The sequence below is a fragment of the Bubalus bubalis genome, chromosome 14 (genome assembly GCF_019923935.1).
Source record: "Bubalus bubalis isolate 160015118507 breed Murrah chromosome 14, NDDB_SH_1, whole genome shotgun sequence".
In the NCBI taxonomy this organism is placed as follows: Eukaryota; Metazoa; Chordata; class Mammalia; order Artiodactyla; family Bovidae; genus Bubalus; species Bubalus bubalis.
Window position 1 is genome coordinate 81947414 of NC_059170.1, and position 23965 is coordinate 81971378.

General features: G+C 40.1%; 1 protein-coding gene across 2 annotated transcripts in view; it reads right to left on the reverse strand.

Annotated features, from left to right (window-relative positions):
• The window catches only part of PLCB1 (phospholipase C beta 1), an 849858-nt gene that overhangs the window by 3332 nt on the left and 822561 nt on the right, over positions 1 to 23965 (reverse strand). The window lies entirely within an intron of this gene.

The following is a 23965-nucleotide window of genomic DNA, read 5'->3' on the forward strand; positions in this document are numbered from 1 at the left end:
GAGGAGCTCCTTGAGAGATGGACAAAGACTGGGGAGGAATCAATTAATTTTAATGTCATCCACTGGTTCCCTACTATGGAAAATTCTTCAAGAGATGGAAATACCAGACCCCCTTACCTGTCTCCTGAGAAACCCGTATGCAGGTCAAGAGGCAACAGTTAGAACCAGACATGGAACAATTGCCTGGTTCAAAATTGGGAAAGGAGTATGTCACGGCTTTGTATTGTCACCCCACTTGTCTAACTTCTATGCAGAGTACAGCATGTGAAATGCTGGACTGGATGAATCACAAGCTGGAATCAAGATTTCCAGGGAGAAATACCAACAACCTCAGATATGTAGATGATACCATTCTAATGGAAGAAAGTGAAGAGGAACTAAAGAGCTTCTTGATGAGGGTGCAAGGAGAGGGTGAAAAAGCTGGCTTAAAACTCAACATTCAAAAAAATGAAGATCATGGCAACCAGTCCCATCACTTCATGGCAAATAGAAGAGGAAAAGCTGAGAACAGTAACAGATTTTATTTTCTTGTGCTCCAAAATCACTGCAGATGGTGACTGCAGCCATGAATTAAAAGATGCTTGTTCCTTGCAAGAAAAGCTATGACAAACCTAGATAGTGTATTAAAAAGCAGATACATCACTTTGCTGACAAAGGTCTGTCTAGTCAAAGTTATGGTTTATCCAGTAGCCATGTATGGATGTGAAAGGTGGACCATAAAGAAAGCTGAGTGATGAAGAACTGATGCTTTCAAATTGTGGTGTTGGAGAAGACTCTTGAGAGTCCCTTGGACTGCAAGGAGATCAGACTAGTTAATCCTAAAGGACATCAGTCCTGAATATTCACTGGAAGGACTGATGCTGAAGCTGATGCTCCAATACTTTGGCCAATTGATGTGAAGTCCCAACTCATTGGAAAATACCCTGATGCTGGGAAAGACTGATGGCAGGAGAAGTGGGTGACAGAGGGTGAGATAGTTGGATGGTATCACTGACTCAGTGGACATGAGTTTGAGCAAACTCCAGGAGGTAGTGAAGGACAGGGAAGCCTGGCGTGCTGCAGTCCATGGGGTTGCAAAGAGTTGGCCATGACTTAGCAACTGAACACCAGCAATAACAACTGGTTACCTATAGAGAAGATGTAAAACTGAGGTGAGTTGGACAAGTCATTTGTCCTTACCTAAAAATCAATTCTGAGTTATGTGTGGCAAAATAAAGCTAAAGGCCATTTATTTAATATAAATACATACATGCAGAGGTGGGTCTGCTGAAAAAGTTTACAGAAGTAATCTGCCATGATGTGAAGTTCTTAAATTTAGAGACTGGCAACTCCTGATAGCTGGGGGTGCAAAGTCAGCCAGAAGTCAGGCTGTGAGAGCCAAGGAGTCCACTGGAGTCGACAGATGGTCAAGGAGTGGGCTTTATGACGTGCAGCCTCACCCAGAGGCTGGGGAGCCAACACTTCTAAACAGGAGCTCAGTGCGTTTCACAAACCCAGCATAGTTAGGCAACCAACTTGAACTTCTATAGTGACTTCTTTTATCATCTCTTTATTCCTTTTTTAATTCTAATTTTTATTTTCCTTGTAAATTGTTTCAATTGCATTTTAAACTGCCTTCAGATTTATCTGTTTAATGTTCTGGAGAACTTTCAGTATTTCAAAATTATAGAACTTTTCTTCAAATGCAGATGTACAGTGGCCTCAGCCATAAAACAGGTAAAAGCCTGGAGTCTGGCTGAAATGGGGTGAGGGGAGGTGGGTGCTGCCTTCTGGGGAGCTCTGCTGAGCAGAGTTCAATTGAAACCTAGAATCTTGAATAAAATTCTCCTTGTTTATTGAATGGTAAGCAGGGAGCTTAATCTTAGAAGCCGCATGTGAGATCAAATGCTTTTTCTAAATGCCCAAGATCTTGCATTTCTCAGCAACTCACAGGTAATTCCCATGTGGATGTGGCTGATTGATCCCTGATTCAGACACCCTGATGATCTTCCTGTCCTGGTTCTACTCTGAGCTCCCAGTTTTGCTTTGGTCTTGACTTGGCTGTATGTCTTCCATCTGCAACTTCAGGGCAGTCTGAACCCTGGAACGCCGAGGGCACAGACAGTCCTCAGGGCACCTGCCCCACCATGTCCTGATTCCCTTTTCTCACCCACATTCTGGACAGCACCAGCAGCTTGAAAACATCCCCTTTAGTTCACTTGCTTTTTGTCCTTGCTTCTATGCCAGGGAAGTATGGCCAAACTTTGTTATTTAATACTGATCAGTAATCCCTTATCTGCAATTCTAAAATCTCCAAGGTTCTATAATTAAGAAGCTTAAAAATTTGTCACAAAATGGTCTTTGTGACACTAATTGATATAAGCCTATTTATCAGTTCAGTTCAGTCGCACAGGCATGTCTGACTCTTTGCAACTTCATGGATTACAGCACACCCGGCTTCCCTGTCCATCACCAATGCCCAGAGCTTGCTCAAACTCATGGTCATCAAGTTGGTGATGCCATCCAACCATCTCATCCTCTGTCATCCCCTTCTTCTCCTGCCTTCAATCTTTTCCAGCATCAGGGTCTTTTCCAATGAGTTGGCAACTTCACATCAGGTGGTCAAAGTATTGGAGCTTCAGCTTCAACATCAGTCCTTCCAAAGAATATTCAGGACTGAATTCCTTTATTATTGACTAGTTTCATCTCCTTGCAATCCAAGGGACTCCCAGATAGTCTTCTCCATCTCCACAGTTCAAAAGCATCAGTTCTTTGGTGCACGGTTTTCTTTAAGGTCCACGTCTCACATCCATACATTCAGTTGAGTTCAGTTGCTCAGTCATGTCCAACTCATGTGATCCCCAAAACTGCAGCACACCTGCCCATCCAATCATGACCACTGGAAAAACCATAGCCTTGACTAGGTGGTCCTTTGTTGGCAAAGTAATGTCTTTGCTTTTTAATACGCTGTCTAGGTTGGTCATAACTTTCCTTCCAAGGAGCAAGCATCTTTTAATTTCATGGCTGCAGTCACCATCTGCAGTGATTCTGGAGCCCAGGGAAATAAAGTCTGACACTGTTTCCATTGTTTTGCCATCTATTTCCCATGAAGTGATGGGACCAGATGCCATTATCTTCATTTTTTGAATGTTGAGTTTTAAGTCAGCTTTTTCACTCTCGTCTTTCACTTTCATCAAGAGGCTCTTCAGTTCTTCTTTGCTTTCTGCCATAAGGGTGGTGTCATCTGCATATCTGAAATTACTGATATTTCTCCCAGCAATTTTGATTCCGGCTTGTGCTTTATCCAGCCCAGCATTTTGCATGATGTACTCTGCATATAAGTTAAATAAGCAGGGTGACAATATACAGCCTTGTCATACTTCTTTCCCAATTTGGAACCAGTCTGTTGTTCCATGTCCAGTTCTAATTGTTGCTTCTTGGTCTGCATACAGATTTCTCAGGAAGTAGGTAAAGTGGTCTGGTATTCACATCTCTTTTAGAATTTTCTATAGTTTGTTGTGATCTGCACAGTCAAAGGCTTTGGCATAGTCAATAAAGCAGAAGTAGATATTTTTCTGGAATTCTCTTGCTTTTTTGATCATCTAGCGGATGTTAGCAGTTTGATCTCTGGTTCCTCTGCCTTTTCTAAATCCAGCTTGAACATCTGGAAGTTCACGGTTCATGTACTCTTGAAGCCTGGCTTGGAGAATTTTGAGCATTACTTTACCAACCTGTGAAGTGTGCGTTAGTTGCTCAGTTGTGTCCGACTCTTTGCGACCCCTAACTTGTGAGATGAATGCAATTGTGTGGTAGTTTGAACATTCTTTGGCATTGCCTTTTTTGGGGACTGAAATGAAAACTGACCTCTCAACTCCTGTGGCCACTGCTGAGTTTTTCAAATTTGCTGCAATATTGAGTGCATTCAGGTATGGCCTAAATCAAATCCTTTACGATTATACAGTGGAAGTGACAAATAGATTCAAGTGATTAGATCTGATAGACAGAGTGCCTGAAGAACTATGGATGGAGTTCATGACATTGTACAGGAGGCAGTGAACAAGACCATTCCCCAAAAAAGAAATGCAAAAAGACAAAATGGCTGTCTGAGGAGGCCTTACAAATAGCTGAGAAGAGAAGAGGAGCTAAAGGCAAAGGAGAAAAGGAAAGATATATCCATCTGAATTCAGAGTTCCAAAGAACAGCAAGAAGAGATAAGAAAGCCTTCCTCGGTGATCAACATAAAAGAAATAAAGGAAAACAATAGAATGGGAAAGTCTAATCTTCAAGAAAATTAGAGATACCAAGGGAACATTTCATGCAAAGATGGGCACAATAAAGGACAGAACCGGTATGGACCTAACAGAAGCAAAAGATATTAAGAAGAGGTGGCAAGCATACACAGAAGAACTGTACAAAAAGATCTTCATGACCCAGATAATCATGACGGTGTGATCACTCACCTAGAGCCAGACTTCCTGGAGTCTGAAGTCAAGTGGGTCTTAGGAAGCATCACTATGAACAAAGCTAGTGGAGGTGATGGAATTCCACTTGAGCTATTTCAAGTACTAAAAGACAATGCTGTGAAAGTGCTGCACTCAATATGCCAGCAAATTTAGAAAACTCAGTAGTGGCCACAGGACTGGAAAAGGTCAATTTCATTCCAATCCCATAGAAAGCCAGTGCCAAAGAAATGTTCAAACTACTGCACAATTGCACTCATCTCACATGCTAGCAAAATAATGCTCAAAATTCTCCAAGTGTGGCTTCAACAGTACATGAACCAAGAACTTCCAGATGTTCAAGCTGGATTTAGAAAAGGTAGAGGGACCAGAGATCAAATTGCCAACATCTGTTGTATCATAGAAAAAAGCAAAAGAATTCCAGAAAAACATTTACTTCTGCTTTATTGACTATGCCAAAGCCTTTGACTGTGTGGATCACAAGAAACTATGGAAAATTCTAAAAGAGATGGGACTACCAGACCACCTGACGTGCCTCCTGAGAAATCTGTTTGCAGGTCAAGAAGCAACAGTTAGAACTGGACCTGGAACAACAAACTGGTTCCAAATCAGGAAAGGAGTACAACAAGGCTGTATATTGTCAGCCTTCTTATTTAACTTATATGCAGAGTACATCATGGGAAGTGCTGGGCTGGATATAGCACAAGCTGGAATCAAGATTGCTGGGAAAAATACCAATAACCTCACATATGCAGATGACACCACCCTTATGGCAGAAAGTGAAGAGGAACTAAAGAGCCTCTTGATGAAAGTAAAAGAGGAGAGTGAAAAAGCTGGCTTAAAACTCAACATTCAGAAAACTAAGATCATGGCATCTGGTCCCATCACTTCATGGCAAATAGTTGGAGAAACAATGGAAACAGTGACAGACTTTATTTGGGGGGGCTCCAAAAGCACTATAGATGGTAACTTCAGCCATGAAATTGTAAGATGCTTGCTGCTTGCAAGAAAAGCTGTGACCAACCTAGACAGCATATTAAAAAGCAGAGACATTACTTTGCTGACAAAGGTCTATCTAGTCAAAGCTATGATTTTTCCAGTAATTATGTATGGATGTGAGAGTTGGACTGTAAAGAAAGCTGATTGCCAAAGAATTGATGCTTTAACTATAGTGTTGGAGAAGACTTTTGAGAGTCCCTTGGACTGCAAAGAGATCAAGCCAGTCAATCCTAAAGGAAATCAGTCTGAATATTCATTGAGAAGACTGATGCTTAAGCTGAAGCTCCAATAGTTTGGCCACCTGATGCAAAGAACTGACTCATTGGATAAGACCCTGATGCTGGGAAAGATTGAAGGAGAGAGGAGAAGGGGACGACAGAGGATAAGGTGATTGGATGGCATCACCAACTTGATGGACATGAGTTTGAGCAAGCTCCGGGCATTGGTGATGAACAGGGAAGCCCGACGTGCTGCAGTCCAAGAGGTCACAAAAAGTCAGACACTACTGAGCAACTCAACTGAACTGAACTGAGTGCGGCACTTTTACAGCATCATCTTTTAGGATTTGAAATAGCTCAACCGGAATTCTATCACCTCCAGTATTTTTGTTTGTAGTGATTTTTCCTAAGGCCCACTGACTTCGAACTCCAGGATGTCTGGCTCTACATAAGTGATCACACCATCATGGTTATCTGGGTCATTAAGATCTTTTTTGGTACAGTTCTTCTGCCACCTCTTTTTAATATCTTCTGCTTCCTTTATGTCCATCCATTTCTGTCCTTTATTTGCCCATCTTTGTATGAAATGTTCCCTTGGTATCTCTAATTTTCTTGAAGAGATCTCTAGCCTTTCCCATTCTATTGTTTCCCTCTATTTCTTTGCACTGATCACTTAGGAAGGCTTTCTTATCTCTCCTTGCTATTCTTTGGAACTCTGCATTCAGATGGATATATCTTTCTTTTTCTCCTTAGCCTTTTGCTTTTCTTCTCAGCTATTTGTAAGGCCTCCCCAGACAACCATTTTGCCTTTTTGCATTTATTTTCTTGGGGATGGCTTTGATCACCACTTCCTGTTCTGATGTCACGAAACACCATCTATAGTTCTTCAGGCACTCTATCAGATCTAATCCCTTGATTCTATTTGTCACTTCTACTTTATAATTGTAAGGGTATTTATAATCATAAGGCTATTTGTAATCATTGTTTAATCCCACTTCATGTGAATAGCCATACATGGTACTGTAGCTATATTAATTTGCTTGATTATGAGGGTGACCCAGGCCCCCTTGGGGTATATCATGCTTATGGTATATGCATCATATTCTCTTTCTAAAATCAGCAAATTTATGAATTTTGAAAAACAAGAGGCCCCAAGAGTCTTGAATTGTGGATATGTTTAAATGACCTTTTTTTTTCCTTTCATATCAAAAAGTACCTAATAAAATTGCTTGGCCTGAGTATTGAAAGTTCCCTATTCTCCTCAAATATTAAATGTCGGGCATTTATGAATATGTTTTGCTGGCATATGAATTCCAATCAGCCAGGAAGGAAGCGTGCTATGACAGTGATACCCACAGGGCCCTGAGGGTCACACTGCCATGATGGTCAAGTCACCTTCACACACAGCTCCACCCTCAGGGCCAGGGGACAAACCGTGGGAGGGTCAGACACAGACCATGGCCAGTTCCTCCCCAGGTTGGGGTTTTTACACTATCCCACTCAGGCATAAGTGAAATCTCAGTGTGGTGTCTGATGTTTTCCATTTACCTCCATCCTGACCTCATCATGGATTTGCCTCAGTTTTAGTTCAGCAACACAGACAATTGAAGTTTTGCTTCCAAGGAATGTAGGGAAAAGGAGAAAAGCATGGAGCCCTGTATTTAAGAAACAGCAGATTTCATTTAGGTTACTTTGGGCAGCTTTCAGCTATAAATATATTGTACCTGACCTAGCAACCAATTTCTCTTAGATGACTGGTAGACAAGACCCCATGGTGCCTGGTAGGCTGTTACTTTTTTTAATTTATGAAAAAAATAAAAATGACATGTGAGTAAATGCCAAATAAACACTTAAACTAACATTTTCTAATAATATTTTAATAATCTAATTTAATAATTATGATTTTGTACCCAGTTCAGATATGTGGCTATTTTTTCTCACACCACCAAGCAATTTTCTGTGACCAGCTGGGTGTCCTACAATTAAACTCAATTCTGACATGATTTACCTGGAGGTAGCATCAGATTGGAGAAGACAATGGCACCCCACTCCAGTACTCTTGCCTGGAAAATCCCATGGATGGAGGAGCCTGGAAGGCTGCAGTCCATGGGGTCGTTGAGGGTCAGACACGACTGAGCGACTTCACTTTCATTTTTCACTTTCATTCATTGGAGAAGGAAATGGCAACCCACTCCAGTATTCTTGCCTATAGAATCCCAGGGACGGGGGAGCCTGGTGGGCTGCCGTCTATGGGGTCGCACAGAGTCGGACACGACTGAAGTGACTTAGCAGCAGCAGCAGCAGCGTCAGAACACACAGTTTAGGGGCTCAGTCTACAAGACTGTGCCCTGCCCTCACCCCCACCCAACTTTAATGCCGATCTTAAGTCCAGGTTGCCACCTGTACTTCTTCCTGACCTGCTCTAGTTTGGAGGCTCCCAGAAGCCCCTCACTGGGATCCGTTTCTTTGAGAACTTAGCGAAACATTTTACTTACTAGATCATCAGTTTATTATAAAATGATTTAACTCAAGAACAGCCAGATGTACAGAACAAGGTATGGGAAAAAGGCACAGAATTTGCATGGCCTTTCCAGGTGGGCCCCTCTGCCCAGTCTCCACCTGTTCACCAACCTGAAGAGCTCTGAACCCAGTCCTTTGGGTTTGTGGAGGTTTCCTATGTAGTCATGACTGATGTCACTCCTTGCCTTTGGTGACTGAACTCCATCTCCAGACCCTCTTCTCTCTTCACAGGTTGAGAGGAAGTACCTGAAAGTATCAACCCTCCAATCACTAGAATGGTTCCCCTGATAACCAGTCCCATCCTTAGGTGCCTTCCCTAAATCACCTCCCTAACATAACAGAAGGAGAAGGCAATGGTAACCCACTCTAGTACTCTTGCCTGGAAAATCCCATGGACGGAGGAGCCTGGTAGGCTGCAGTCCATGGGGTTGCTAAGAGTCGGACACGACTGAGCGACTTCACTTTCACTTTTTACTTTCATGCATTGGAGAAGGAAATGGCAACCCATTCCAGTGTTCTTGCCTGGAGAATCCCAGGGACGGGGGAGCCTGGTGGGCTGCCGTCTATGGGGTCGCACAGAGTCGGACATGACTGAATCGACTTAACAGTAGCAGCAGAAGCAGCAACATAACAGAAGACACCTTTATTGCTTTTAATACTTAGGAAGTCCAAGGATTTCAGGAGTTCTGTGCCAGGAACTGGGATGAAGACCAAATGCATATTCCTTATTATAAATCACAATATCATGATAATAATAATAATCTAATTGTAATAATTTTTTAAATTTAAAAATTGATCCAATTGTGGCTAAACTATAATTTTGGTAGATTCCTCCTTTTATCATGGGTTAGTTTATTATGGGTTTATTATGCTCTAAACTATTGTAATAAATCCAAATGATTAATTTATAAGCTAAATTAAGTGTACATTAAATTGCCATATATTTCACTCTTTAAAAAGTCTTTTTATTTATTAGTGAATTACAAAAGTGCATTTATTATTGAATTCCAACTTAGAGCTTTTCTTTTTTTGTTTATTTTTCTTGTAAATGGAACACTTATTCATTGTAAGAAAACAGGAAAACTATGTAGTGCAAGATCTGGTTCTGTTTCCTAAAAGCCCCATCGATTAGGAATCTAGAGCTATTCTGGTCCAAGGGTTGCAAAGTCAGGTGTTTGGGGGAAAAGGCAAGTCAGGAAAAAGAGAGAAGTGGGCTGTGTGCAAGGAAGTGGGCACTGGGGAGGACACACCAGTCTAAAAGATCTAACAGGGGTGCCAGACCCTCAGCTCAGACAGAAGCTTGCCAGATTCTAATTTTCAAGAGAAGTCAGATATGCAAATTTTCATGTAAGATCTCCTGAGTTTTTATTACTGGCAATCAATTCAGTTCACACTCATGAGTCCTATTGTGGAGAGTTTCTAACTTCTCTCCCCATAGACTTAAATGTGACTGAGATCAAAGGACCTGAGAGTTTGGGTCCCACTGTGGAATTTCAGTTTGGATCCCTCTTCATTTTTTCTCCCTACAATCGTGAGCTCCACTGACCACCACCATTTGCTCTTGATTACTCCCTGCTCGTGACAAGGGGGATGATCTCCCATCTAATTGCCACCTTATGGTTCATGTACTCAAATACAGTGAGCTTCAGTTCTGTGCAACTCAAACTTTGTGTTCTGCATAGATGGACTGTACAAATGGGCAGCAATTCTTCACCCGTCCTTGTAGTCATAACCTTTGCAGCTCTTCCCACAAAAAGTGGGGCATATTTTTCATTTTCTGGGGGGGGGGGGGCTTTGTGATTTGCTTTGTCCAGTAGAATAAGCCAGAGACACAGTATGCAGTTCTGAGCCTAGACCTCAAAAAGCTTTGTGTGTTTCCACTCTCACTGCTGGAAGCTTATTCAGGTGTTGTGCGAAGAAGCGCAAGCTACCCTGCGGGAGGAGGAGACACATGGCCCAGTTATACTCTTTTCCATCACTTCAAACACCAGACATAAAAGTGGAGCTATTATAAACCAACCAGCCCTTAACTGACCCCTCAGCCAAACAGAGACTAGAGCCAGGCTACTGGGATCAGCTGGCCCAGATTAGAACTGCTGTGCCAGTTCACAGACTCATGAGCTCAGGAAGTGCTTGCTTTATGCCACTTAAAGTTTCATGGTTATTTGTTAGATGAACAGTATTATGACAATAACATAGTGGGGGGAATCCATGAATCACACACAATTTTATTCAGTTGGTGCCATCTTTTTATTGTTATGACCTCTAAACACATTGTTGAGGGAAAAATCACCGTAGAACAGACACATCGCCATGAGAAGGTTGATTTTGCAGGATATACCTTGGAGCTTGTCCATATTAGTAAACATGAGCTCCCTTGACCTTAGGTTTGTAAGCTCTATTTTTAGAAAATGGGAAAAAGAGGGAAGAACACTGTCAAATTTAACCTCCAATTTTAAGGCAAATTGTTACATTATACTCAGATATTAATACATAAAGGCATAGTCAGAGTTTGTTTTATAGACTGAGTTCTCCAATTTGACTATCTAGACTCAATTTCTACATTTCTTAGTTAACTTGATTTTTCAGAAGATGTTGCCCACTCATTGCTTCTGTGAACTCGGGAAAGTTAAGCGGGAAAAGGCAACACAGTCAAGTTCAAATGTGTTCGGTGCTCCCTGAGTACATTGTCCAACATTTTTAAATTCAGAGCTCTTCTGTCTCTGGTATTTTTTTCAGCTGCCTTAAGAAATAGAGATCTGATCTAGTTAAGCAAGGTTTTTAGATACATAAATATAAGTGAAAACCAAGGAGAAAGCAAAGTTACTCTTAAAGATTCATTTACAAATGAATTCAAACACTCAGTATAGCATAAATGTGTTATAAATAAAAAATAAGCCAGATGACTGAGTTATTAAAGTGATATAATCAAAACCAATTTTTTAAGGAAACAAATCAAAATCAGAGAATAATGAGCTACAATGGGATAATGAAGACAGAAGAACTACTGAAGCTTAAAAAAAATGCTACAAACAATTCACAGATATTAAGAAGATAGTCACAATTTGACCTCAAGTCCAACTCAAGTCATTTTACCCAATGAAGTATATCAAAGACCTTAACATAAAACATAAAGCAATAAGAATTTGCAGAGAAGACTTAGGGAAATAATTGTATAACCATGGGGCTTCAGAGGTGGCTCAGTAGTAAAGAATCTGCCTGCAAATCGGGAGCCACAGGAGATATGGGTTCAATCCCTGGTTCAGGAAAATCCCCTGGAGGAGGGCATGAAAACCCACTCCAGTATTCTTGCCTGGAGAATCCCATGGACAGAGGAGTCTGGTGGGCTACAGTCCATAGTGCTGCAAAGACTCAGACAAAACTGAAGCAACTTAGCATTCGTGTACACATAGAGACATTTTAAGCAAGAGAGAAAAATCATAAGCTACAAGTATTATAGGTATATTTATCTAAGTGAAAGTAGCCTTTTCTGGAAAATGGGCAAAACCCAAGCAGTTCATAGGAGAAGAAAAGCAAATATTCAATATTCAATATATATATGAGAAGATGTTCACTCTCACTAGCAATCAGGGATGTGCCATAGCCCAATGCCTTTTTAAAGGGCAATATACTGGTAAATTTTTTTTTTTTTTTTGAGATAAGCAATAACATCTAGTGGATAACTGACACTTTCAAACATTAGACAATAATCTGATAATATTTATAAAAAGGAAAAGGTACATAGCTCTCGACTCAGCACTCCACATTTGGGAATCTGGCCCAGAGAAATAAAAATACTAATTCGTAAGGATGGAAACACTAACATACTTACTGCAGCAGCTGCTGCTGCTGCTAAGTCGCTTCAGTCGTGTCCGACTCTGTGTGACCCCATAGACGGCAGCCCACCAGGCTCCCCCGTCCCCGCGATTCTCTAGGCAAGAACACTGGAGTGGGTTGCCATTTCCTTCTCCAATGCATGAAAGTGAAAAGTGAAAGTGAAGTCATTCAGTCGTGTCTGACTGTTAGCGACCCCATGGACTGCAGCCCACCAGGCTCCTCTGTCCATGGGATTTTCCAGGCAAAAGTACTGGAGTGGGGTGCCATTGCCTTGTCCTACTTACCGCAGCACTGTAGAGCCAAAAACTGAAAAAATAACAGCTAAGATAACAGCAATGAACACCCAGAAAAAAACTCTCAATAAATTTTTGCCACCTGTGTATTGTCATTGTTTATCATTATATTTTGGAGTGAATCATTTGAAAATAAATTTCAGACATCAAGGCACTTCACCCTTAAAAATAAAGACAATTTTCCTACCTAGTGGCAATATCTTAATCATTTAAAGAAATTAATAATTCCTTAATATTAGCTAACACCCATCCATGTTCAATTTTTCCATTACTCTTCCTAATTTTTTCTAGTTTTTTTTTTTTTAACTAAAATTCAAAGTTCATTTTTGCATTTGATTGTTATGTCTTTCTCATTCTTAGCACTTGAATTATTTATTGTTTTACATTTTTTTTATGACTTTAGATTTCTTTGAAGAACCCTCTTCAACTTCCTTGTGGAATTCCCACATTCTGAATTTGTCTGATTATTTCCTTATGGTGTCATTTAAGTTGATCCTAGAAACCCTAAATTCTCTGTAAACTGGAAGTTAAGAATCTAGGCTTGGTTAGAAGGAGATTAAACATTTGTTTGGGCAAGAACAGTCAGTAGGAACTCTTTTTGGGGTTGGCCAAAAAGTTCATTCAGGCAGAAAAGCCTAAAAGAACTTATTTAAAAAATTTTTTTTTAATTGGAGGGTAATTGCTTCACAAATGTGTTGTCCTCCGGGGTAAAACAAAGCAAATCGGTTGTAACTTCATCGAGCCTCCCTCTTGAGCCTTCCTACTAACCCCCTCCCCGTCCCACTGGTCATCACAGAGGGCCAGGCCAGGCTCCCTGGGTTATACAGCAGGCTCCACCAACTACCTGTTTTATATACAGCTGGGTGAGCTTTTTGTCCAGCCCAATATGTCTCGCGTTGCCTCAGGGCACCGAGTGCCAGGTGGTTGCATTATCTGGTTCTAAGACTGATCACTTGGCTAAAAGTAGTAACTAACAGACCTCAATTTTGTCTAATGTTTTTTCTTTTGAAATCAACACTTATTCTGAGGGGTAAAACTCTATCCATGTAAAATTTCCTTAGAGCCCTTTCATGAATGTGATGGGTCTTGCTTATCTCTTTGGAGGTAAACTCTTCCTTATTTAGCTAGCATTTTTCTGTAAGGAAGATGTGGAGATGAACTAGAATTCCTCCTCAAAAGGCAGGACAATCTTTTAATGATTTTTGTTTAATTACATATATTGTGGTTAAGGAGTTGGAACAATAATTATTTCAAAAGATGGCAACTGAGTTTTCTTTTTCTTTTCTTCCTTTGAAAATAACAGGAGATGATATTTTAATTTTTAATTCCTGTTGTCCAAATCAGTTGCAGCCATCATTCTTTCTGAAGCTCAAATTCTGCCACATGTGATCAGGGGGCTCCTTTCAGGCTGCCTCCTGGGTGCTTTTGCCATACACCCTCCCCTCTTAGTTTTTGAGCACTTGCTTGATTTTTTGAGGTTTAACAAGGTACCTCGGATATCGTGTGTATTTTCCTTGCCTCAGACCTGATGTCAGGCACTTTTCGAAGGAGCCTGTGCAGAAGGTAAGCCAAGCTCTGGGTGCTAAAACGTTGACTGCGACTGGATTGTCACTGTGTTTAGGCCATCTCAGGGGACAGAATGTGTATTTTGAAAAAATCATTAGCACATATTTCAAATTTAAATGTCACATAATAGAGTTTTTTCTTAACTTTGATTTTTTTATTTATGGTTTTAAAATTTTGTACTTTATTTGTATATTTGGCTTTCTGATAACATTAAGCTATTTACTTATTTGTTTTGAATAGAATACACTGAAATAGTTAGAAAATTATGATCTATCAACAAAATGCACATCTTTGTATGAAATGTCCCCTTGGTATCTCTAATTTTCTTGAAGAGATCTCTAGTCTTTCCAATTCTGTTGTTTTCCCTCTATATCTTTGCATGGATCCCTGAGGAAGGCTTTCTTATCTCTCCGTGCTATTCTTTGGAACTCTGCATTCAGATGCTTATATCTTTCCTTTTCTCCTTTGCTTTTTGCTTCTCTTCTTTTCACAGCTATTTGTAAGGCCTCGTCAGACAGCCATTTTGCTTTTTTGCATTTCTTTTTCTTGAAGATGGTCTTGATCCCTGTCTCCTGTACAATGTCATGAACCTCCATCCATAGTTCTTCAGGCACTCTATCAGATCTAGTCCCTTAAATCTATTTCTCACTTCCACTGTATAATGATAAGGGATTTGATTTAGGTCATACCTGAATGGTCTAGTGGTTTTCCCTACTTTCTTCAACTGAAGTCTAAATTTGGCAATAAGGAGTTCATGATCTGAGCCACAGTCAGCTCCCAGTCTTGTTTTTGCTGACTGTATAGAGCTTCTCCATCTTTGGCTGCAAAGACTATAATCAATCTGATTTCGGTGCTGACCTCCTGGTGAAGTCCATGTTTAGAGTCTTCTCTTGTGTTGCTGGAAGAGGGTGTTTACTATGATCAGTGCATTCTCGTGGCAAAACTCTATTAGCCTTTGCCCTGCTTCATTCCATACTCCAAGGTCAAATTTGCCTATTACTCCAGGTGTTTCTTGACTTCCTACTTTTCATTCCAGTCCCCTATAATGAAAAGGACATCTTTTTGGGGTGTTAGTTCTACAAGGTCTTGTAGGTCTTCATAGAACCGTTCAACTTCAGCTTCTTCAGCATTACTGGTTGGAGCATAGACTTGGATTACTGTGATATTGAGTGGTTTGCCTTGGAAACAAACAGAGATCATTCTGTCTTTTTTGAGATTGCATCCAAGTACTGCATTTTGGACTCGTTTGTTGACCATGATGGCTACTCCATTTCTTCTGAGGGATTCCTGCCCACAGTAGTAGATATAACGGTCATCTGAGTTAAATTCACCCATTCCAGTCCATTTTAGTTCACTGATTCCTAGAACGTTGATGTTCACTCTTGCCATCTCCTGTTTGACCACTTCAATTTGCCTTGATTTATGGACCTAACATTCCAGGCTCCTATGCAATATTGCTCTTTACAGCATCAGACCTTGCTTCTATCTACCAGTCACATCTACAACTGGGTATTGTTTTTGCTTTGGCTCCATCCCTTCATTCTTTCTGGAGTTATTTCTCCACTGATCTCCAGTAGCATATTGGGCACCTACCAACCTGGGGAGTCCCTCTTTCAATATCCTATCATTTTGCCTTTTCATACTGTTCATGGGGTTCTCAAGGCAAGAATACTGAAGTGGTTTGCCATTCCCTTCTCCAGTGGACCACATTCTGTCAGATGGGCTCGATAAAGGACAAAATGGTATGGATCTAACAGAAGCAGAAGATATTAAGAAGAGGTGGCAAGAATACACAGAAGAACTGTACAAAAAAGAGCTTGACGATCCAGATAATCACGATGGTGTGATCACTCACCTAGAGCCAGACATTCTGGAATGTGAAGTTAAGTGGGCCTTAGAAAGCATCACTATGAACAAGGTGATGTTCATAGTGATGAACATCACAAGGAGGTGATGTTGTATCACATTCTATCACAAGGAGGTGATAGAATTCCAGTTGAGCTATTTCAAATCCTGGAAGATGATGCTGTTAAAGTGCTGCACTCAATATGCCAGCAAATTTGGAAAACTCAGCTGTGGCCACAGGACTGGAAAAGGTCAGTTTTCATTCCAATCCCAAAGAAAGGCAATGCCAAAGAATGCTCAAACTATGGTATAATTGCACTCATCTCACACGCTAGTAAAGTAATGCTCAAAATTCTCCAAGCCAGGCTTCAGCAATACGTGAACCTTGAACTTCCAGATGTTCAAACTGGTTTTAGAAAAGGCAGAGGAACCAGAGATCAAATTGCCACCATCCACTGAATCATCAAAAAAGCAAGAGAGTTCCAGAAAAACCTCTATTTCTGCTTTATTGACTATGCCAAAGCCTTTGACTGTGTGGATCACAATAAACTGTGGAAAATCCTGAAAGAGATGGGAATACCAGACCACCTGACCTGCCTCTTGACAAATCTGTATGCAGGTCAGGAAGCAACAGTTATAACTGGACATGGAACAACAGACTGGTTCCAAATAGGAAAAGGAATACATCAAGGCTGTATATTGTCACCCTGCTTATTTAACTTATATGCAGAGTACATCATGAGAAACGCTGGGCTGGAAGAAGCACAAGCTGGAATTAAGATTGCTGAGAGAAATATCAATAACCTCAGCTATGCAGATGACACCACCCTTATGGCAGAAAGTGAAGAAGAACTAAAAAGCCTCTTGATGAAAGTAAAAGAGGAGAGTGAAAAAGTTGGCCTAAAGCTCAACATTCAGAAAACAAAGATCATGGCATCTGGTCCCATCACTTCATGGGAAATAGATGGGGAACAGTGGAAACAGTGTCAGACTTTATTTTTGGGGGCTCCAAAATCACTGCACATGGTGACTGCAGCCATGAAATTAAAAGACGCTTACTCCTTGGAAGGAAGGTTATGTCCAACCTAGATAGCATATTGAAAAGCAGAGACATTACTTTGCCAACAAAGGTCTGTCTAGTCAAGGCTATGGTTTTTCCAGTGGTCATGTATGGATATGAGAGTTGGATGGTGAAGAAAGCTGAGCGCCGAAGAATTGATGCTTCTGAACTGCGGTGTTGGAGAAGACTCTTGAAAGTCCCTTGGACTGCAAGGAGATCCAACCAGTCCATCCTAAAGGAGATCAGTCCTGGGTGTTCATTGGAAGGACTGATGCTAAAGCTGAAACTCCAATACTTTGGCCACCTCATGAGAAGAGTTGACTCATTGGAATAGACCCTGATGCTGGGAGGGATTGAGGGCAGGAGAAGGGGACAACAGAGGATGAGATGGCTGGATGGCATCACTGACTCGATGCACATGAGTTTGGGTGAACTCCGGGAGTTGGTGATGGACCAAGGAGGCCTGGTGTGCTGCGATTCATGGGGTTGCAAGGAGTCGGATATGACTGAGAGACTGAACTGACTGAATAAAATGACCAAGTGAAACTTGTAACTTTTTTGAAGTTCTTTTATTTTTTTTTCCCACGGAATACATCCCATGAAGAATGTAATTACATTACTCCTAAATTCACTTGAAACAATTATATTCTTTGCACAGTTGTGTTGCTTTGATACATACATCAGGTCATCGTTTTGGTTTGTTTTCTCATTAGACATTTTAGATTACTTCACTCTTTTCTTTCTTTGAGAGCCTCTGCTATATTTTAAACATTTAAGTGCTCAAAGCCTTTTTACCTTTTAAAAATATCTCTGGCCTTTTGGAAATAGATACAGTAATATGGTACTATAATTATCTTGCTCAAAGTATTTTGAAATTCAATGCTAAAAATTAGGAAAATGATAAAACAAGTAAACAAGCAAATAAAAATCGATGAAACTTAGAATCTATGTAAAATACAACAGAAGGCTTCCACTTAAAGAAATGTAATTTATCCAATAAATGTAAACCAATAAATTTTCCTGAAAACAGGGATATATAATTATGGTACTGTGATAAATGAAGAAAGTCGACATACAGGAGTATATGTATTGTGGTTATGAGAATATATTCTAAGAATATAGAATGATTTGGAAAGAAATCCTGATATATAAACTGTGGTGGGATTATGAATATTTTTATTTTTTACTTCTCATTTTATGATAATGTGATTATTTATTTTTAGCACAAAAATAACATTATAAAGGAAAAACAAAATTTTATATTTAAAAATACAAACTAGAAAAACACAAAATGCTGAATGTGGATGAGTGAACAGGAAAACCTGATGAAAAATTATTACAGAGACTATGGTATTTTAACTTTAACATCATCAATTAATTAGCGAAGAGGCTAGCAAAAACAAAAGCATAAAAAAGGGGGGTTCAGAGTGGATGGTTTCAAAATCAGTCTGAACAACCTTGCAAAGTTTTGTCTTATTTTTAGAATAATTGCATGAATTTGTACTTTGACCAAGAATAGAAATAACAGAATCACATAAAAATTACAGAGTGAGGTCAGTCAGGTTATCAGAGGATAGTCAGAAAATGGAATATAGGAAAATGGGACTACATTATATATCCCAATCATTCTTGGTTGTGTTTATTTGTTTTCCTCTAAATTTTTGTAGAATAAATTACAATGGGACTTTGAGTAAAAATGGCTGAGCAATTCCTTTTTCTGCTCCAAACAAAGGGAAATGCTAAATGAAACAGAGTATATTCATTTATTTAAATTTGTAAATGATTTCTTATATGAGAAAAGGAAACCCCAAAGTCATGGGGATACAGAGGAACTCAAAGCCAAAACGCTCATTGATGGCAAAGTAGATTGGCTATTTTGGGTGGTTTCATGTTCTAAGGAGATGGGGAGAAGGCCTAAGAACTTGGGATGTTGAAGTGCTGAAACTGAAGTCCCTGCAGAAAGCCTGGAGTCTCCACACTTGAAATGGGGACTCAGAAAACACAATCTGTAATCTTGGGGACAAGTTGAAGAAGCTAGTAATTCATGGGGCTCAATGGAGGAAAAATGTCAGCAACAAGAAATCAATAACCCAGACCATCACAGTAGTGAGAGAAATTTCCAAATTCACATTACCCCTGTGCAAGGGTACTCAGTGTCAATAAAACAAAGAAAAACTGTTCAAAAATTGAGACTTCTCAGGGGTTCATTGGCGAAGACCCTGAGCTTCCAGTGCAGGGGGCCTGGATTCCATCCCTGGTCAGGGAACCAGATCTTGCATGTTGCAACTAAGACCCAACACAGCCAAATTAAATACAATATTTTTAAAAAACTGTTCAAAAATTAATAAAACCCAAGAGTCTCAGAGCAGAGGCACAGCACGTTCAGACTATTTGGAGTCTCTACAACCCAAGATAGGAATAACCCCTGTAGATGAAGAATTCCCATTGAACTTGAACTCAAAGTTCAAAATTACAAACCACTCAGGTAAAATGCAGCATTTGTTCAACCTTGTGATTCAAAGTTGCTATCAGCAACGGAAATCTAAAGAAAACAAGTAAATGATGATCTGCTTATTTCTAGGTCAAAATGGAAAGTACTCCAGGCCAACATACAAATAAATGGAATAGTTCATGCTAATGTGGAAGAATACAATTAATTTATAATGGGTGTACATTTCTGATGCTTTTAATCAAGTGCTGGACTGTGGTGCATGCCTATATTTTTGGCAGATTTTTCCTAAATAATTACATCTTCTTGAAAATGATGTTAAAATGAATTTTCATCTTTTGAACAAATGCCAACAAACAATAGAGCCTGTTGCAAAGGGCAAGGAAAGCAACAACAAATTAAACTGATGTCATAGACCAACATAAGTGAATTCTTCATTGAGGGATAGATAAGATCCTCTGGCCACATAGGGTGGTTGCATTTTACTATTGACCTTGGGCAATTTATTTAATCTCTTGGAATTTGAATAGTCTCGTATATAAAATGTGAATAATAATATCAGTTTCCATAGACAAGGCTGTTATGGAAAGTTTAAATAAGATAATGCATGTTAAATAACTAGCATATTGTGCTTGCTTGTTAATTAATTTTGTGTAACTTTATCTCTGAAGAGAGAGAAAAGAACTCACAAATGAAAACATCCAGTACCCTGTTTACTAAGTGGTCTTTGTTGTTTCCATTTACATCATTTGAGTCATTATTTGGTCAATGCAAGATAATTATGGTACTTGTTAAATCTCTTTTTGGACTCTGTTCTGAGTTTCTGTTGATTTTTGAAGCATCTATCAACAAATAATATTTGTGAGCATCCTGATTGATGCAAGGTCCTATGTTTCATGCTGTGAAGAATGAAAACCTTAGAATCTTTCCAGAGAGACAAGCGATGTGGATGGGCACGTAAGTCAGGCTGAATGGCTGCCATGATAAGATGTGCTGCTGCTACTGCTGCTGCTAAGTCGCTTCAGTCACGTCCGACTCTGTGTGACCCCATAGATGGCAGCCCACCAGGCTCCCCCATCCCTGGGATTCTCTAGGCAAGAATACTGGAGTGGGTTGCCATTTCCTTCTCCAATGCATGAAAGTGAAAAGTCAAAGTGAAGTTGCTCAGTCGTGTTCGACTCTTAGTGACCCCATGGACTGCAGCCTACCAGGCTCCTCTGTCCATGGGATTTTCCAGGCAAGAGTACTGGAGTGGGGTGCCATTTCCTTTTCCATAAGATGTGCTATGGGTGTTAAACATGAAGAGTGGATCAGAGCCTTGAAGTGACTCGAGAAATACTTTATGAAGGAAGTGAAAGTCGCTCAGTCATGTCCGACTCTTTGTGACCCCATAGGCTATACAGTCCATGGAATTCTCCAGGCCAGAATACTGGAGTGGGTAGCCTTTCCCTTCTCCAGGGGATCTTTCCAACCCAGGGATCGAACCCAGGTCTCCTGCATTGCAGGAAGACTCTTAACCAGCTGAGCCACAAGGGAAGTGGAGCTTAAATTGTTGGGCTTTGTGGGAGTCTGCTAATACACTTGGTATTATCACTATCCTGGGGCAGAAGCTTTCAAACTTCTCCCCATGGGGCATATAATAGGTGAAATTTCCAGGATAGGGTACTGGAGCTCTCTAGCTATAACTTCTCTTCTATAAGTACAAGTTTATCTATATATGGATACATCTGTAAGTAGATATAGATATGTCTCTCTATATATCTATATCTTTGAGTCTGCTCTAATATATAAATTAAATCTTTACCAAATTTCTTTAGTGTATGTAATTAGCCACAGATTACAATGGAGGAGCCTTGTGGTCTGTGGTTGAGAACACTTTTTAAAAATATGGCTGCCTATTAGAAGCGACATGATAAGTTTCAGGTCAGTGCCTCTCAGAAGTTAATGTACCTACAAAGCACCTGATGATTTTGTTGAAATGCAGATTCTGATTCAGTAGATCTGGGGTGGAGGCATTGAGATTCTGCATTTCTAACGAGTTCTGGGGTGGTGCTGATGTTTCTGGTCTAAGGACCATTGTTTGAATAACATCACTTTAGACCAAGGATGTCCAACAAAGTTCTCTTTTTGGGTTTCCCTACTCAAATATTATTTCAAGATCTGGATTTATCTTTAAAAAACCCTCTTTTTGTAAATTTCATACCTCTGAATCTCTGAAGTTGGCCAGTGTTCAGATTTGGATTCAAAATATTTGTTGGTGGCTATTGAGTAAAGGCAGAATGAGGATTTTCCAGTCAATAGAAAGGAAAGATGGAGGGATCAAGGACAAAGTAGGCAACAGATCCAAGTGCTGAATCAGGGGTTTCCCTGGTTCACTGAATGTCCAGTGGTTAAGACTGTGCTTCCACTGCCAGAGGCATGGGTTTGATCCCTGGTAAGAGAACCCAGATCTCACATGCTGTGTGGCATGGTCAACCACCTCCCCGCTCCCCACCAAAAAAAACCACCACCAACAAAACTGAATCAAGCCATAGATCCAAACACTGAATCAATAAAAGAGGAAAGACAGGAGCTAGAGATCCCATGGTTTACTAAGCATAGTTCCTAACATGTATTTGCATTTTCAATTTTATTTCAAACCAAAAGCCAAATGAATAGCCTCTATGTGTTGTTGTTCAGTCACTGAGTCATGTCCAACAGGGTTCCTTGTCCTTCACTGTCTCCTGGAGTTTGCTCAAACTCGTGTCCATTGAGTTGGTGACGCTTTTGTGTGTAAACTCCTCTATACATACATATTCTCCATGAAACTGCCCATTGAGAAAAGTGGCTCTTCATACATCAAAGAAAATCAGATTCCTTTGACTTTTTTCCTAGCTCCAACCTCATTTCTTCTTCACTGTCCTTTCTGAAATAAATGTCTCTTGAAATGCTGCAATTTCCCAACTTAACCTGTAATTTATATCTTTTTGATTCTTAAAATGTATTTCATAATTTCTTTTGTAAGCAATTTACAGGTGTCTAGAGATTATTGTAGAAACCTTTGAAAGGGACATTAGCAATTATATAGTGAGCTCTTCTAAGATGAGGTAGTATTGGAAAGGAATTTTAGAAATTATATAGTCAAACCTTTTTTCCCCTTAGTACAAACCTGTGACTGAAAGAAGTTAAGTGGTTTTCTCAAGGACTTAGTTTGCTAATAGCGAAAGCAGGACCAGACCCTAGTTGATTCTCCTCTACAATAGACTGACTGGATTAATGGCCTGATGCTTACCTCTCCGTGTTTCCACCCACAGTCTTTGCCTTATAACTCTAAGTTTCTCTTAGGAAGGAGATAGAGTCTATTTCTCCACCACTTGAATATGAGGTGGTCAAACATCATTTTTGGCCAGTAGAATGTTAGCAGAAACCACCCAAGCAGACACTTGGGAAAGCAGGTGCACATTTCAGTTTTCACTCCTGTTATTCTGCCATAGGCATGGGAGCATGCCTAGACTAGTCTAGTAGAGGATGAGGCCTATGGAATAGAGCTCACCCCAGTCATCCCAGTCACACAGCCCAAAGATCAAAGAGCAGCTGACTGGTACCCGGAGGTGTGAACAAGTCTGGCTGATATCAGTAGAGTCACCTACAACCTACTTAATTAATCATAGATGTCGAACATGCCAAACTAAGACCAGCTATATTCAGCCCAGATCAGTTGAACTCTGAAAAGTCATGAATTAAATAAATATTGCATGTCAGTGAAGATTTGTGGTTTGTTATGCAGTGGTTATTGTAGCATTTCCCCATGACCCTCATAATTTCTCTGAAAAGTGTTCATGAAACTGTGGTGAAGGATACCAAAATCTGAGGATGTTTAAGTTCCTTATATAAAATGGTGCATATAGCATATGAGCATTCTCCCATATCCTTTAAATCACCTCTAGATTACTTTGAACAGTTAATACAATGTCAGTTCTATGTAAATGCTGTAAATTCAATGCAAATGCTATGTAAATTCTAATAGTTGCTGGCATATGGCAAATTCCAGTGTTGCTTTTTGGAAATTTCTGGAATTTTTTCCCAAAGATTTTCAATTTGAAGTTGGTTGATTCCACAGATATGGAACGCATGCATATAGAGGGTTGACTATACAAAAATGTAAGGCAATAATTATGACATTTGGTAAGCCACTTCATCCCAGCTAACCTGTGCATTCTAGACCTTGAAATTTTTGTGTTAGAATTGGAGTTGTTTTTGCTGTTCAGTCTCTAAGTCATGTCTGACTCTTAGCGACCCCATGGACTATAGCACACTAGGCTCCTCTGTCCTCCAGCATCTGGAGTCTGCTCAAACTCATGTTCATTGAGTCAGTGATGCTATATAACCATCTCGTCCTCTGACCCCGCCATCTCCTCCTGCCTTCGGTCTTTCCAAGAATCAGTGTCTTTTCCAATGAAATGGCTCTTCACATAGGTGGCCAAAGTATTGGAGCTTCAGCTTCAGCATCAGTCCTTCCAATTAATATTCAAGGTTGATTTTCTTTAGGATTGGCCAGTTTGGTCTCCTTGAAGTCTAAGGGATTCTCAAGAGTCTTCTCCAGCACCAGCTTGAAAATATCAATTATTCAGTGCTCAGCCTTCTTTATGGTTGAACTCTCATGTCTGTACATGACAACTGGAAGTACCACAGCTTTGATTAGATAGACCTTTGTCGGCAAAGTGATGTCTCTGCTTTTTAATATGCTGTTTAGGTTTGTA